This window comes from Chiloscyllium punctatum, chromosome 4 (assembly GCF_047496795.1).
Source record: "Chiloscyllium punctatum isolate Juve2018m chromosome 4, sChiPun1.3, whole genome shotgun sequence".
NCBI classification, from domain to species: domain Eukaryota; kingdom Metazoa; phylum Chordata; class Chondrichthyes; order Orectolobiformes; family Hemiscylliidae; genus Chiloscyllium; species Chiloscyllium punctatum.
Window position 1 is genome coordinate 107118460 of NC_092742.1, and position 18156 is coordinate 107136615.

An 18156-nucleotide genomic window follows, 5' to 3' on the forward strand; every position below is an offset into this window, starting at 1 on the left:
TTTTCATTGATTCAATGAAACAAACTGCCCGAGATGATTCAATAATTATTCCTTCTCTCTTTCATTCAATTTCTCCAACTTAATCCATTCAATGAAAGAAACATACCATATTCATTCATTCAATGAAAGAAACGTTCGTGTTCGTGTTCGGGTTAGGGTTAGCGTTAGGCTTAGGGTTAGGGTTAGGGTTGTGTTATGGTTAGGGTCAGGGTTAGGGTCAGGGTACAGGTCAGGGTTTGGTTTAGGTTTAGGGTTAGCTGCTCTCATTCATTCAATGCCTCGAGCTTAACTCATTCATTGAAAGAAACATACGGTATTCATTCAATTGTTGAATGAAACTGCAATCGTACATTCAATGAATTTAACGTTATTCATTGATTCAATGCAAAAACCTGCACGAGGTGATTCAATGAACATGGCTCCGCTCTTTCATTTAACATCACCAGATAAAATCATTCATTGAAAGAAACTAACTGTATTCATTCATTGAAACAAACGTTATTCATTGATTCAATGAGTTGAGCTTCTCTTATTCATTCAATGCTCAAGCTTAACTCATTCATTGTAAGAAACAAAATGTAGTCGTTCAATTGTTGAATTAAGCTTCAAACATACATTCAATGATTCAAACGCTTTTCATTGATTGAATCAAACAAACTGCAAGAGTTGATTCAATGATTAGAACTTCTCTCTTTTATTCAATGTGTCCAGCTCCATACATTCATTGACTCAAACAAACTGCATTCGTTCATTCAATGAAACAAACGTTATTCATAGCTTCGCTTCTCTCATTCATTCAATGCCTCAACTTAACTCATTCATTGTTAGAAACAAAATGTATTCGTTCAATTTTTGAATTAAGCCTCAAATATACATTCAATGAATCAAACGTTTTTCATTGATTCAATGAAACAAACTGCACGAGATGATTCAATGATTAGAACTTCCCTCTTTCATTCATTGTCTCCAGCGTCAGACATTCATTGACAGAAACAAACTGTATTCATTCATTCAATGAAACAAACGTTATTCATTCATTCAATGAGTTGAGCTTCTCTCATTCATTCAATGCCTCAAGCTTAACTCAATCATTGGAAGAAACAAAATGTAGTCGTTCAATTGTTGTATGAAACATCCATCGTACTTTCAATGAATCAAACGTTGTTGATTGATTAAATGTAACAAACTGCACGAAGTGATTCAATAAACACAGCTTCGCTCTTTCATTCAATATCACCAGATAAAATCATTCATTGAATGAAACTAACTATATGCATTGATTGAAACAAACGTTATTCAGTGATTCAATGAGTTGAGCTTCTCTTATTCATTCAATGCCTCAAGCTTAACTCAATCATTGAATGAAACAAACCGTATTCGTCCAATTGTTGAATGAAACATCCATCATACTTTTAATGAATCAAACGTTATTCATTGATTCAAACAAACTGCACGAGATGATTCAATAATTATAGCTTCTCTCTTTCAGTCAATGTCTCCAGCCAAATACATTCATTGACAGAAACAAACTATATCATTCAATGATACAAACGTTATTCATTGATTCAATGAGTTGAGTTTCTCTCATTCTTTCTACGCCTCAAGACTAACTCATTCATTCTAAGAAACAAAACGTAGTCGTTCAATTGTTGAATTAAGCTTCAAACATACATTCAGTGATTCAAACGCTTTTGATTGATTCAATGAAACAAACTGCACGAGATGATTCAATAATTATAGCTTCTCTCTTTCATTCAATGTCTCCAGCCAAATACATTCATTGACAGAAACAAACTATATCATTCAATGATACAAACGTTATTCATTGCTTCAATGAGTTGAGCTTCTCTCATTCCTTCAATGCCTCAAGCTTAACTCATTCATTGTAAGAAACAAAATGTATTCGTTCAATTGTTGAATTCAGCCTCAAACATACATTCAATGAATCAAACGTTTTTCATTGATTCAATGAAACAAACTTAACTCATTCTTTGTAAGAAACAAAATGTATTCGTTCAATTGTTGAATTAAGCATCAAACATATATTCAATGAATCAAACGTTTTTCATTGATTCAATGAAACAAACTGCCCGAGATGATTCAATAATTATTCCTTCTCTCTTTCATTCAATTTCTCCAACTTAATCCATTCAATGAAAGAAACATACCATATTCATTCATTCAATGAAAGAAACGTTCGTGTTCGTGTTCGGGTTAGGGTTAGCGTTAGGCTTAGGGTTAGGGTTAGGGTTGTGTTATGGTTAGGGTCAGGGTTAGGGTCAGGGTACAGGTCAGAGTTTGGTTTAGGTTTAGGGTTAGCTGCTCTCATTCATTCAATGCCTCGAGCTTAACTCATTCATTGAAAGAAACATACGGTATTCATTCAATTGTTGAATGAAACTGCAATCGTACATTCAATGAATTTAACGTTATTCATTGATTCAATGCAAAAACCTGCACGAGGTGATTCAATGAACATGGCTCCGCTCTTTCATTTAATATCACCAGATAAAATCATTCATTGAAAGAAACTAACTGTATTCATTCATTGAAACAAACGTTATTCATTGATTCAATGAGTTGAGCTTCTCTTATTCATTCAATGCTCAAGCTTAACTCATTCATTGTAAGAAACAAAATGTAGTCGTTCAATTGTTGAATTAAGCTTCAAACATACATTCAATGAAACAAACTGCGCGAGATGATTCAATAAACATACCTCCGATCTTTCATTCAATGTCTTCAGCCATACCATTCGTTGAAAGAAACAAACTGTATTCATTCAATGAAACAAACGTCATTCATTAATTCAATGAGTTGAGCTTCTCTCATTCTTTCAATGCCTCAAGCTTAAATCATTCATTGTAAGAAACAAAATGTAGTCGTTCAATTGTTGAATTAAGCTTCAAACATACATTCAATGATTCAAACGCTTTTCATTGATTGAATCAAACAAACTGCAAGAGTTGATTCAATGATTAGAACTTCTCTCTTTTATTCAATGTGTCCAGCTCCATACATTCATTGACTCAAACAAACTGCATTCGTTCATTCAATGAAACAAACGTTATTCATAGCTTCGCTTCTCTCATTCATTCAATGCCTCAACTTAACTCATTCATTGTAAGAAACAAAATGTATTCGTTCAATTGTTGAATTAAGCCTCAAACATACATTCAATGAATCAAACGTTTTTCATTGATTCAATTAAACAAACTTCACGAGATGATTCAATGATTAGAACTCCTCTGTTGTATTCAATATCTCTAGCTTAATACAGTCACTGAAAGAAACAAACTGTATTCATTCATTCAATGAACAAACGTTATTCATTGATTAAATGAGTTGAGCTTCTCTCATTCATTCAATGCTTCAAGCTTAACTCATACATTGTAAGAAACAAAATGTATTCGTTCGATTGCTGAATTAAGCCTCAAACATACATTCAATGAATGAAACGTTTTTCATTGATTCAATGAAACAAACTTAACTCATTCTTTGTAAGAAACAAAATGTATTCGTTCGATTCCTGAATTAAGCCTCAAACATACATTCAATGAATGAAACGTTTTTCATTGATTCAATGAAACAAACTGCACAAGATGATTCAATGAATAGAACTTCTCTCTTTCATTCATTGTCTCCAGCGTCAGACATTCATTGACAGAAACAAACTGTATTCATTCATTCAATGAAACAAACGTTATACATTCATTCAATGAGTTGAGCTTCTCTCATTCATTCAATGCCTCAAGATTAACTCAATCATTGGAAGAAACAAAATGTAGTCGTTCAATTGTTGTATGAAAAATCCATCGTACTTTCAATGAATCAAACGTTGTTGATTGATAAATTTAAACAAACTGCTCGAGGTGAATCAATAAACACAGCTTCGCTCTTTCATTCAATATCACCAGATAAAATCATTCATTGAATGAAACTAACTATATTCATTCATTGAAACAAACGTTATTCATTGATTCAATGAGTTGAGTTTCTCTCATTCTTTCTACGCCTCAAGACTAACTCATTCATTCTAAGAAAGAAAACGTAGTCGTTCAATTGTTGAATTAAGCTTCAAACATACATTCAGTGATTCAAACGCTTTTGATTGATTCAATGAAACAAACTGCACGACATGATTCAATAATTATAGCTTCTCTCTTTCATTCAATGTCTCCAGCCAAATACATTCATTGACAGAAACAAACTATATCATTCAATGATACAAACGTTATTCACTGCTTCAATGAGTTGAGCTTCTCTCATTCCTTCAATGCCTCAAGCTTAACTTATTCATTGTAAGAAACAAAATGTATTCGTTCAATTGTTGAATTCAGCCTCAAACATACATTCAATGAATCAAACGTTTTTCATTGATTCAATGAAACAATCTGTACGAGATGATTCAATGATTAGAACTTCTCTCTTTCATTCATTGTCTCCAGCGTCAGACATTCATTGACAGAAACAAACTGTATTCATTCATTCAATGAGTTGAGCTTCTCTCATTCATTGAATGCCTCAATCTTTACTCATTCAGTGTAAGAAACAAAATGTAGTCGATCAATTGTTGAATTAAGCTTCAAACATACATTCAATGAAACAAACTGCGAGAGATGATTCAATAAACATACCTCCGATCTTTCATTCAATGTCTTCAACCATACCATTCGTTGAAAGAAACAAACTGTATTCATTCAATGAAACAAACGTCATTCATTGATTCAATGAGTTGAGCTTCTCTCATTCTTTCAATGCCTCAAGCTTAAATCATTCATTGTAAGAAACAGAATGTAGTCGTTCAATTGTTGAATTAAGCTTCGAACATACATTCAATGATTCAAACGCTGTTCATTGATTGAATCAAACAAACTGCAAGAGTTGATTCAATGATTAGAACTTCTCTCTTTTATTCAATGTGTCCAGCTCCATACATTCATTGACTCAAACAAACTGCATTCGTTCATTCAATGAAACAAACGTTATTCATAGCTTCGCTTCTCTCATTCATTCAATGCCTCAACTTAACTCATTCATTGTAAGAAACAAAATGTATTCGTTCAATTTTTGAATTAAGCCTCAAACATACATTCAATGAATCAAACGTTTTTCATTGATTCAATTAAACAAACTGCACGAGATGATTCAATGATTAGAACTTCCCTCTTTCATTCATTGTCTCCAGCGTCAGACATTCATTGACAGAAACAAACTGTATTCATTCATTCAATGAAACAAACGTTATTCATTCATTCAATGAGTTGAGCTTCTCTCATTCATTCAATGCCTCAAGCTTAACTCAATTATTGGAAGAAACAAAATGTAGTCGTTCAATTGTTGTATGAAACATCCATCGTACTTTCAATGAATCAAACGTTGTTGTTTGATTAAATGAAACAAACTGCACGAGGTGATTCAATAAACACAGCTTCGCTCTTTCATTCAATATCACCAGATAAAATCATTCATTGAATGAAACTAACTATATGCATTGATTGAAACAAACGTTATTCAGTGATTCAATGAGTTGAGCTTCTCTTATTCATTCAATGCCTCAAGCTTAACTCAATCATTGAATGAAACAAACCGTATTCGTCCAATTGTTGAATGAAACATCCATCATACTTTTAATGAATCAAACGTTATTCATTGATTCAAACAAACTGCACGAGATGATTCAATAATTATAGCTTCTCTCTTTCATTCAATGTCTCCAGCCAAATACATTCATTGACAGAAACAAACTATATCATTCAATGATACAAACGTTATTCATTGCTTCAATGAGTTGAGCTTCTCTCATTCCTTCAATGCCTCAAGCTTAACTCATTCATTGTAAGAAACAAAATGTATTCGTTCAATTGTTGAATTCAGCCTCAAACATACATTCAATGAATCAAACGTTTTTCATTGATTCAATGAAACAAACTTAACTCATTCTTTGTAAGAAACAAAATGTATTCGTTCAATTGTTGAATTAAGCCTCAAACATACATTCAATGAATCAAACGTTTTTCATTGATTCAATGAAACAAACTGCCCGAGATGATTCAATAATTATTCCTTCTCTCTTTCATTCAATTTCTCCAACTTAATCCATTCAATGAAAGAAACATACCATATTCATTCATTCAATGAAAGAAACGTTCGTGTTCGTGTTCGGGTTAGGGTTAGCGTTAGGCTTAGGGTTAGGGTTAGGGTTGTGTTATGGTTAGGGTCAGGGTTAGGGTCAGGGTACAGGTCAGGGTTTGGTTTAGGTTTAGGGTTAGCTGCTCTCATTCATTCAATGCCTCGAGCTTAACTCATTCATTGAAAGAAACATACGGTATTCATTCAATTGTTGAATGAAACTGCAATCGTACATTCAATGAATTTAACGTTAATCATTGATTCAATGCAAAAACCTGCACGAGGTGATTCAATGAACATGGCTCCGCTCTTTTATTTAACATCACCAGATAAAATCATTCATTGAAAGAAACTAACTGTATTCATTCATTGAAACAAACGTTATTCATTGATTCAATGAGTTGAGCTTCTCTTATTCATTCAATGCTCAAGCTTAACTCATTCATTGTAAGAAACAAAATGTAGTCGTTCAATTGTTGAATTAAGCTTCAAACATACATTCAATGATTCAAACGCTTTTCATTGATTGAATCAAACAAACTGCAAGAGTTGATTCAATGATTAGAACTTCTCTCTTTTATTCAATGTGTCCAGCTCCATACATTCATTGACTCAAACAAACTGCATTCGTTCATTCAATGAAACAAACGTTATTCATAGCTTCGCTTCTCTCATTCATTCAATGCCTCAACTTAACTCATTCATTGTAAGAAACAAAATGTATTCGTTCAATTTTTGAATTAAGCCTCAAATATACATTCAATGAATCAAACGTTTTTCATTGATTCAATGAAACAAACTGCACGAGATGATTCAATGATTAGAACTTCCCTCTTTCATTCATTGTCTCCAGCGTCAGACATTCATTGACAGAAACAAACTGTATTCATTCATTCAATGAAACAAACGTTATTCATTCATTCAATGAGTTGAGCTTCTCTCATTCATTCAATGCCTCAAGCTTAACTCAATCATTGGAAGAAACAAAATGTAGTCGTTCAATTGTTGTATGAAACATCCATCGTACTTTCAATGAATCAAACGTTGTTGATTGATTAAATGAAACAAACTGCACGAAGTGATTCAATAAACACAGCTTCGCTCTTTCATTCAATATCACCAGATAAAATCATTCATTGAATGAAACTAACTATATGCATTGATTGAAACAAACGTTATTCAGTGATTCAATGAGTTGAGCTTCTCTTATTCATTCAATGCCTCAAGCTTAACTCAATCATTGAATGAAACAAACCGTATTCGTCCAATTGTTGAATGAAACATCCATCATACTTTTAATGAATCAAACGTTATTCATTGATTCAAACAAACTGCACGAGATGATTCTATAATTATAGCTTCTCTCTTTCATTCAATGTCTCCAGCCAAATACATTCATTGACAGAAACAAACTATATCATTCAATGATACAAACGTTATTCATTGATTCAATGAGTTGAGTTTCTCTCATTCTTTCTACGCCTCAAGACGAACTCATTCTTTCTAAGAAACAAAACGTAGTCGTTCAATTGTTGAATTAAGCTTCAAACATACATTCAGTGATTTAAACGCTTTTGATTGATTCAATGAAACAAACTGCACGAGATGATTCAATAATTATAGCTTCTCTCTTTCATTCAATGTCTCCAGCCAAATACATTCATTGACAGAAACAAACTATATCATTCAATGATACAAACGTTATTCATTGCTTCAATGAGTTGAGCTTCTCTCATTCCTTCAATGCCTCAAGCTTAACTCATTCATTGTAAGAAACAAAATGTATTCGTTCAATTGTTGAATTCAGCCTCAAACATACATTCAATGAATCAAACGTTTTTCATTGATTCAATGAAACAAACTTAACTCATTCTTTGTAAGAAACAAAATGTATTCGTTCAATTGTTGAATTAAGCCTCAAACATACATTCAATGAATCAAACGTTTTTCATTGATTCAATGAAACAAACTGCCCGAGATGATTCAATAATTATTCCTTCTCTCTTTCATTCAATTTCTCCAACTTAATCCATTCAATGAAAGAAACATACCATATTCATTCATTCAATGAAAGAAACGTTCGTGTTCGTGTTCGGGTTAGGGTTAGCGTTAGGCTTAGGGTTAGGGTTAGGGTTGTGTTATGGTTAGGGTCAGGGTTAGGGTCAGGGTACATGTCAGGGTTTGGTTTAGGTTTAGGGTTAGCTGCTCTCATTCATTCAATGCCTCGAGCTTAACTCATTCATTGAAAGAAACATACGGATTCATTCAATTGTTGAATGAAACTGCAATCGTACATTCAATGAATTTAACGTTAATCATTGATTCAATGCAAAAACCTGCACGAGGTGATTCAATGAACATGGCTCCGCTCTTTTATTTAACATCACCAGATAAAATCATTCATTGAAAGAAACTAACTGTATTCATTCATTGAAACAAACGTTATTCATTGATTCAATGAGTTGAGCTTCTCTTATTCATTCAATGCTCAAGCTTAACTCATTCATTGTAAGAAACAAAATGTAGTCGTTCAATTGTTGAATTAAGCTTCAAACATACATTCAATGAAACAAACTGCGCGAGATGATTCAATAAACATACCTCCGATCTTTCATTCAATGTCTTCAGCCATACCATTCGTTGAAAGAAACAAACTGTATTCATTCAATGAAACAAACGTCATTCATTGATTCAATGAGTTGAGCTTCTCTCATTCTTTCAATGCCTCAAGCTTAAAACATTCATTGTAAGAAACAAAATGTAGTCGTTCAATTGTTGAATTAAGCTTCAAACATACATTCAATGATTCAAACGCTTTTCATTGATTGAATCAAACAAACTGTACGAGTTGATTCAATGATTAGAACTTCTCTCTTTTATTCAATGTGTCCAGCTCCATACATTCATTGACTCAAACAAACTGCATTCGTTCATTCAATGAAACAAACGTTATTCATAGCTTCGCTTCTCTCATTCATTCAATGCCTCAACTTAACTCATTCATTGTAAGAAACAAAATGTATTCGTTCAATTGTTGAATTAAGCCTCAAACATACATTCAATGAATGAAACGTTTTTCATTGATTCAATGAAACAAACTGCACGAGATGATTCAATGATTAGAACTTCTCTCTTTCATTCATTGTCTCCAGCGTCAGACATTCATTGACAGAAACAAACTGTATTCATTCATTCAATGAAACAAACGTTATTCATTCATTCAATGAGTTGAGCTTCTCTCATTCATTCAATGCCTCAAGCTTAACTCAATCATTGGAATAAACAAAATGTAGTCGTTCAATTGTTGTATGAAAATTCCATCGTACTTTCAATGAAACAAACGTTGTTGATTGATTAAATGAAACAAACTGCACGAGGTGATTCAATAAACACAGCTTCGCTCTTTCATTCAATATCACCAGATAAAATCATTCATTGAATGAAACTAACTATATTCATTGATTGAAACAAACGTTATTCATTGATTCAGTGAGTTGAGCTTCTCTTATTCATTCAATGCCTCAAGCTTAACTCAATCATTGAATGAAACAAACCGTATTCGTCCAATTGTTGAATGAAACATCCATCATACTTTTAATGAATCAAACGTTATTCATTGATTCAAACAAACTACACGAGATGATTCAATAATTATAGCTTCTCTCTTTCATTCAATGTCTCCAGCCAAATACATTCATTGACAGAAACAAACTATATCATTCAATGATACAAACGTTATTCATTGCTTCAATGAGTTGAGCTTCTCTCATTCCTTCAATGCCTCAAGCTTAACTCATTCATTGTAAGAAACAAAATGTATTCGTTCAATTGTTGAATTCAGCCTCAAACATACATTCAATGAATCAAACGTTTTTCATTGATTCAATGAAACAAACTTAACTCATTCTTTGTAAGAAACAAAATGTATTCGTTCAATTGTTGAATTAAGCCTCAAACATACATTCAATGAATGAAACGTTTTTCATTGATTCAATGAAACAAACTGCCCGAGATGATTCAATAATTATTCCTTCTCTCTTTCATTCAATTTCTCCAACTTAATCCATTCAATGAAAGAAACATACCATATTCATTCATTCAATGAAAGAAACGTTCGTGTTCGGGTTAGGGTTAGGGTTAGCGTTAGGCTTAGGGTTAGGGTTAGGGTTGTGTTATGGTTAGGGTCAGGGTTAGGGTCAGGGTACAGGTCAGGGTTTGGTTTAGGTTTAGGGTTAGCTGCTCTCATTCATTCAATGCCTCGAGCTTAACTCATTCATTGAAAGAAACATACGGTATTCATTCAATTGTTGAATGAAACTGCAATCGTACATTCAATGAATTTAACGTTATTCATTGATTCAATGCAAAAACCTGCACGAGGTGATTCAATGAACATGGCTCCGCTCTTTCATTTAACATCACCAGATAAAATCATTCATTGAAAGAAACTAACTGTATTCATTCATTGAAACAAACGTTATTCATTGATTCAATGAGTTGAGCTTCTCTTATTCATTCAATGCTCAAGCTTAACTCATTCATTGTAAGAAACAAAATGTAGTCGTTCAATTGTTGAATTAAGCTTCAAACATACATTCAATGATTCAAACGCTTTTCATTGATTGAATCAAACAAACTGCAAGAGTTGATTCAATGATTAGAACTTCTCTCTTTTATTCAATGTGTCCAGCTCCATACATTCATTGACTCAAACAAACTGCATTCGTTCATTCAATGAAACAAACGTTATTCATAGCTTCGCTTCTCTCATTCATTCAATGCCTCAACTTAACTCATTCATTGTAAGAAACAAAATGTATTCGTTCAATTTTTGAATTAAGCCTCAAATATACATTCAATGAATCAAACGTTTTTCATTGATTCAATGAAACAAACTGCACGAGATGATTCAATGATTAGAACTTCCCTCTTTCATTCATTGTCTCCAGCGTCAGACATTCATTGACAGAAACAAACTGTATTCATTCATTCAATGAAACAAACGTTATTCATTCATTCAATGAGTTGAGCTTCTCTCATTCATTCAATGCCTCAAGCTTAACTCAATCATTGGAAGAAACAAAATGTAGTCGTTCAATTGTTGTATGAAACATCCATCGTACTTTCAATGAATCAAACGTTGTTGATTGATTAAATGAAACAAACTGCACGAAGTGATTCAATAAACACAGCTTCGCTCTTTCATTCAATATCACCAGATAAAATCATTCATTGAATGAAACTAACTATATGCATTGATTGAAACAAACGTTATTCAGTGATTCAATGAGTTGAGCTTCTCTTATTCATTCAATGCCTCAAGCTTAACTCAATCATTGAATGAAACAAACCGTATTCGTCCAATTGTTGAATGAAACATCCATCATACTTTTAATGAATCAAACGTTATTCATTGATTCAAACAAACTGCACGAGATGATTCAATAATTATAGCTTCTCTCTTTCATTCAATGTCTCCAGCCAAATACATTCATTGACAGAAACAAACTATATCATTCAATGATACAAACGTTATTCATTGATTCAATGAGTTGAGTTTCTCTCATTCTTTCTACGCCTCAAGACGAACTCATTCTTTCTAAGAAACAAAACGTAGTCGTTCAATTGTTGAATTAAGCTTCAAACATACATTCAGTGATTTAAACGCTTTTGATTGATTCAATGAAACAAACTGCACGAGATGATTCAATAATTATAGCTTCTCTCTTTCATTCAATGTCTCCAGCCAAATACATTCATTGACAGAAACAAACTATATCATTCAATGATACAAACGTTATTCATTGCTTCAATGAGTTGAGCTTCTCTCATTCCTTCAATGCCTCAAGCTTAACTCATTCATTGTAAGAAACAAAATGTATTCGTTCAATTGTTGAATTCAGCCTCAAACATACATTCAATGAATCAAACGTTTTTCATTGATTCAATGAAACAAACTTAACTCATTCTTTGTAAGAAACAAAATGTATTCGTTCAATTGTTGAATTAAGCCTCAAACATACATTCAATGAATCAAACGTTTTTCATTGATTCAATGAAACAAACTGCCCGAGATGATTCAATAATTATTCCTTCTCTCTTTCATTCAATTTCTCCAACTTAATCCATTCAATGAAAGAAACATACCATATTCATTCATTCAATGAAAGAAACGTTCGTGTTCGTGTTCGGGTTAGGGTTAGCGTTAGGCTTAGGGTTAGGGTTAGGGTTGTGTTATGGTTAGGGTCAGGGTTAGGGTCAGGGTACAGGTCAGGGTTTGGTTTAGGTTTAGGGTTAGCTGCTCTCATTCATTCAATGCCTCGAGCTTAACTCATTCATTGAAAGAAACATACGGATTCATTCAATTGTTGAATGAAACTGCAATCGTACATTCAATGAATTTAACGTTAATCATTGATTCAATGCAAAAACCTGCACGAGGTGATTCAATGAACATGGCTCCGCTCTTTTATTTAACATCACCAGATAAAATCATTCATTGAAAGAAACTAACTGTATTCATTCATTGAAACAAACGTTATTCATTGATTCAATGAGTTGAGCTTCTCTTATTCATTCAATGCTCAAGCTTAACTCATTCATTGTAAGAAACAAAATGTAGTCGTTCAATTGTTGAATTAAGCTTCAAACATACATTCAATGAAACAAACTGCGCGAGATGATTCAATAAACATACCTCCGATCTTTCATTCAATGTCTTCAGCCATACCATTCGTTGAAAGAAACAAACTGTATTCATTCAATGAAACAAACGTCATTCATTGATTCAATGAGTTGAGCTTCTCTCATTCTTTCAATGCCTCAAGCTTAAATCATTCATTGTAAGAAACAAAATGTAGTCGTTCAATTGTTGAATTAAGCTTCAAACATACATTCAATGATTCAAACGCTTTTCATTGATTGAATCAAACAAACTGTACGAGTTGATTCAATGATTAGAACTTCTCTCTTTTATTCAATGTGTCCAGCTCCATACATTCATTGACTCAAACAAACTGCATTCGTTCATTCAATGAAACAAACGTTATTCATAGCTTCGCTTCTCTCATTCATTCAATGCCTCAACTTAACTCATTCATTGTAAGAAACAAAATGTATTCGTTCAATTGTTGAATTAAGCCTCAAACATACATTCAATGAATGAAACGTTTTTCATTGATTCAATGAAACAAACTGCACGAGATGATTCAATGATTAGAACTTCTCTCTTTCATTCATTGTCTCCAGCGTCAGACATTCATTGACAGAAACAAACTGTATTCATTCATTCAATGAAACAAACGTTATTCATTCATTCAATGAGTTGAGCTTCTCTCATTCATTCAATGCCTCAAGCTTAACTCAATCATTGGAAGAAACAAAATGTAGTCGTTCAATTGTTGTATGAAAATTCCATCGTACTTTCAATGAAACAAACGTTGTTGATTGATTAAATGAAACAAATTGCACGAGGTGATTCAATAAACACAGCTTCGCTCTTTCATTTAATATCACCAGATAAAATCATTCATTGAATGAAACTAACTATATTCATTGATTGAAACAAACGTTATTCATTGATTCAATGAGTTGAGCTTCTCTTATTCATTCAATGCCTCAAGCTTAACTCAATCATTGAATGAAACAAAGCGTATTCGTCCAATTGTTGAATGAAACATCCATCATACTTTTAATGAATCAAACGTTATTCATTGATTCAAACAAACTACACGAGATGATTCAATAATTATAGCTTCTCTCTTTCATTCAATGTCTCCAGCCAAATACATTCATTGACAGAAACAAACTATATCATTCAATGATACAAACGTTATTCATTGCTTCAATGAGTTGAGCTTCTCTCATTCCTTCAATGCCTCAAGCTTAACTCATTCATTGTAAGAAACAAAATGTATTCGTTCAATTGTTGAATTCAGCCTCAAACATACATTCAATGAATCAAACGTTTTTCATTGATTCAATGAAACAAACTTAACTCATTCTTTGTAAGAAACAAAATGTATTCGTTCAATTGTTGAATTAAGCCTCAAACATACATTCAATGAATGAAACGTTTTTCATTGATTCAATGAAACAAACTGCCCGAGATGATTCAATAATTATTCCTTCTCTCTTTCATTCAATTTCTCCAACTTAATCCATTCAATGAAAGAAACATACCATATTCATTCATTCAATGAAAGAAACGTTCGTGTTCGTGTTCGGGTTAGGGTTAGCGTTAGGCTTAGGGTTAGGGTTAGGGTTGTGTTATGGTTAGGGTCAGGGTTAGGGTCAGGGTACAGGTCAGGGTTTGGTTTAGGTTTAGGGTTAGCTGCTCTCATTCATTCAATGCCTCGAGCTTAACTCATTCATTGAAAGAAACATACGGTATTCATTCAATTGTTGAATGAAACTGCAATCGTACATTCAATGAATTTAACGTTATTCATTGATTCAATGCAAAAACCTGCACGAGGTGATTCAATGAACATGGCTCCGCTCTTTCATTTAACATCACCAGATAAAATCATTCATTGAAAGAAACTAACTGTATTCATTCATTGAAACAAACGTTATTCATTGATTCAATGAGTTGAGCTTCTCTTATTCATTCAATGCTCAAGCTTAACTCATTCATTGTAAGAAACAAAATGTAGTCGTTCAATTGTTGAATTAAGCTTCAAACATACATTCAATGATTCAAACGCTTTTCATTGATTGAATCAAACAAACTGCAAGAGTTGATTCAATGATTAGAACTTCTCTCTTTTATTCAATGTGTCCAGCTCCATACATTCATTGACTCAAACAAACTGCATTCGTTCATTCAATGAAACAAACGTTATTCATAGCTTCGCTTCTCTCATTCATTCAATGCCTCAACTTAACTCATTCATTGTTAGAAACAAAATGTATTCGTTCAATTTTTGAATTAAGCCTCAAATATACATTCAATGAATCAAACGTTTTTCATTGATTCAATGAAACAAACTGCACGAGATGATTCAATGATTAGAACTTCCCTCTTTCATTCATTGTCTCCAGCGTCAGACATTCATTGACAGAAACAAACTGTATTCATTCATTCAATGAAACAAACGTTATTCATTCATTCAATGAGTTGAGCTTCTCTCATTCATTCAATGCCTCAAGCTTAACTCAATCATTGGAAGAAACAAAATGTAGTCGTTCAATTGTTGTATGAAACATCCATCGTACTTTCAATGAATCAAACGTTGTTGATTGATTAAATGTAACAAACTGCACGAAGTGATTCAATAAACACAGCTTCGCTCTTTCATTCAATATCACCAGATAAAATCATTCATTGAATGAAACTAACTATATGCATTGATTGAAACAAACGTTATTCAGTGATTCAATGAGTTGAGCTTCTCTTATTCATTCAATGCCTCAAGCTTAACTCAATCATTGAATGAAACAAACCGTATTCGTCCAATTGTTGAATGAAACATCCATCATACTTTTAATGAATCAAACGTTATTCATTGATTCAAACAAACTGCACGAGATGATTCAATAATTATAGCTTCTCTCTTTCAGTCAATGTCTCCAGCCAAATACATTCATTGACAGAAACAAACTATATCATTCAATGATACAAACGTTATTCATTGATTCAATGAGTTGAGTTTCTCTCATTCTTTCTACGCCTCAAGACTAACTCATTCATTCTAAGAAACAAAACGTAGTCGTTCAATTGTTGAATTAAGCTTCAAACATACATTCAGTGATTCAAACGCTTTTGATTGATTCAATGAAACAAACTGCACGAGATGATTCAATAATTATAGCTTCTCTCTTTCATTCAATGTCTCCAGCCAAATACATTCATTGACAGAAACAAACTATATCATTCAATGATACAAACGTTATTCATTGCTTCAATGAGTTGAGCTTCTCTCATTCCTTCAATGCCTCAAGCTTAACTCATTCATTGTAAGAAACAAAATGTATTCGTTCAATTGTTGAATTCAGCCTCAAACATACATTCAATGAATCAAACGTTTTTCATTGATTCAATGAAACAAACTTAACTCATTCTTTGTAAGAAACAAAATGTATTCGTTCAATTGTTGAATTAAGCATCAAACATATATTCAATGAATCAAACGTTTTTCATTGATTCAATGAAACAAACTGCCCGAGATGATTCAATAATTATTCCTTCTCTCTTTCATTCAATTTCTCCAACTTAATCCATTCAATGAAAGAAACATACCATATTCATTCATTCAATGAAAGAAACGTTCGTGTTCGTGTTCGGGTTAGGGTTAGCGTTAGGCTTAGGGTTAGGGTTAGGGTTGTGTTATGGTTAGGGTCAGGGTTAGGGTCAGGGTACAGGTCAGAGTTTGGTTTAGGTTTAGGGTTAGCTGCTCTCATTCATTCAATGCCTCGAGCTTAACTCATTCATTGAAAGAAACATACGGTATTCATTCAATTGTTGAATGAAACTGCAATCGTACATTCAATGAATTTAACGTTATTCATTGATTCAATGCAAAAACCTGCACGAGGTGATTCAATGAACATGGCTCCGCTCTTTTATTTAACATCACCAGATAAAATCATTCATTGAAAGAAACTAACTGTATTCATTCATTGAAACAAACGTTATTCATTGATTCAATGAGTTGAGCTTCTCTTATTCATTCAATGCTCAAGCTTAACTCATTCATTGTAAGAAACAAAATGTAGTCGTTCAATTGTTGAATTAAGCTTCAAACATACATTCAATGAAACAAACTGCGCGAGATGATTCAATAAACATACCTCCGATCTTTCATTCAATGTCTTCAGCCATACCATTCGTTGAACGAAACAAACTGTATTCATTCAATGAAACAAACGTCATTCATTAATTCAATGAGTTGAGCTTCTCTCATTCTTTCAATGCCTCAAGCTTAAATCATTCATTGTAAGAAACAAAATGTTGTCGTTCAATTGTTGAATTAAGCTTCAAACATACATTCAATGATTCAAACGCTTTTCATTGATTGAATCAAACAAACTGCAAGAGTTGATTCAATGATTAGAACTTCTCTCTTTTATTCAATGTGTCCAGCTCCATACATTCATTGACTCAAACAAACTGCATTCGTTCATTCAATGAAACAAACGTTATTCATAGCTTCGCTTCTCTCATTCATTCAATGCCTCAACTTAACTCATTCATTGTAAGAAACAAAATGTATTCGTTCAATTTTTGAATTAAGCCTCAAACATACATTCAATGAATCAGACGTTTTTCATTGATTCAATGAAACAAACTTCACGAGATGATTCAATGATTAGAACTCCTCTGTTGTATTCAATATCTCTAGCTTAATACAGTCACTGAAAGAAACAAACTGTATTCATTCATTCAATGAACAAACGTTATTCATTGATTAAATGAGTTGAGCTTCTCTCATTCATTCAATGCTTCAAGCTTAACTCATACATTTTAAGAAACAAAATGTATTCGTTAGATTGCTGAATTAAGCCTCAAACATACATTCAATGAATGAAACGTTTTTCATTGATTCAATGAATCAAACTTAACTCATTCTTTGTAAGAAACAAAATGTATTCGTTCGATTGCTGAATTAAGCCTCAAACATACATTCAATGAATGAAACGTTTTTCATTGATTCAATGAAACAAACTGCACAAGATGATTCAATGATTAGAACTTCTCTCTTTCATTCATTGTCTCCAGCGTCAGACATTCATTGACAGAAACAAACTGTATTCATTCATTCAATGAAACAAACGTTATTCATTCATTCATTGAGTTGAGCTTCTCTCATTCATTCAATGCCTCAAGATTAACTCAATCATTGGAAGAAACAAAATGTAGTCGTTCAATTGTTGTATGAAAAATCCATCGTACTTTCAATGAATCAAACGTTGTTGATTGATAAATTTAAACAAACTGCTCGAGGTGATTCAATAAACACAGCTTCGCTCTTTCATTCAATATCACCAGATAAAATCATTCATTGAATGAAACTAACTATA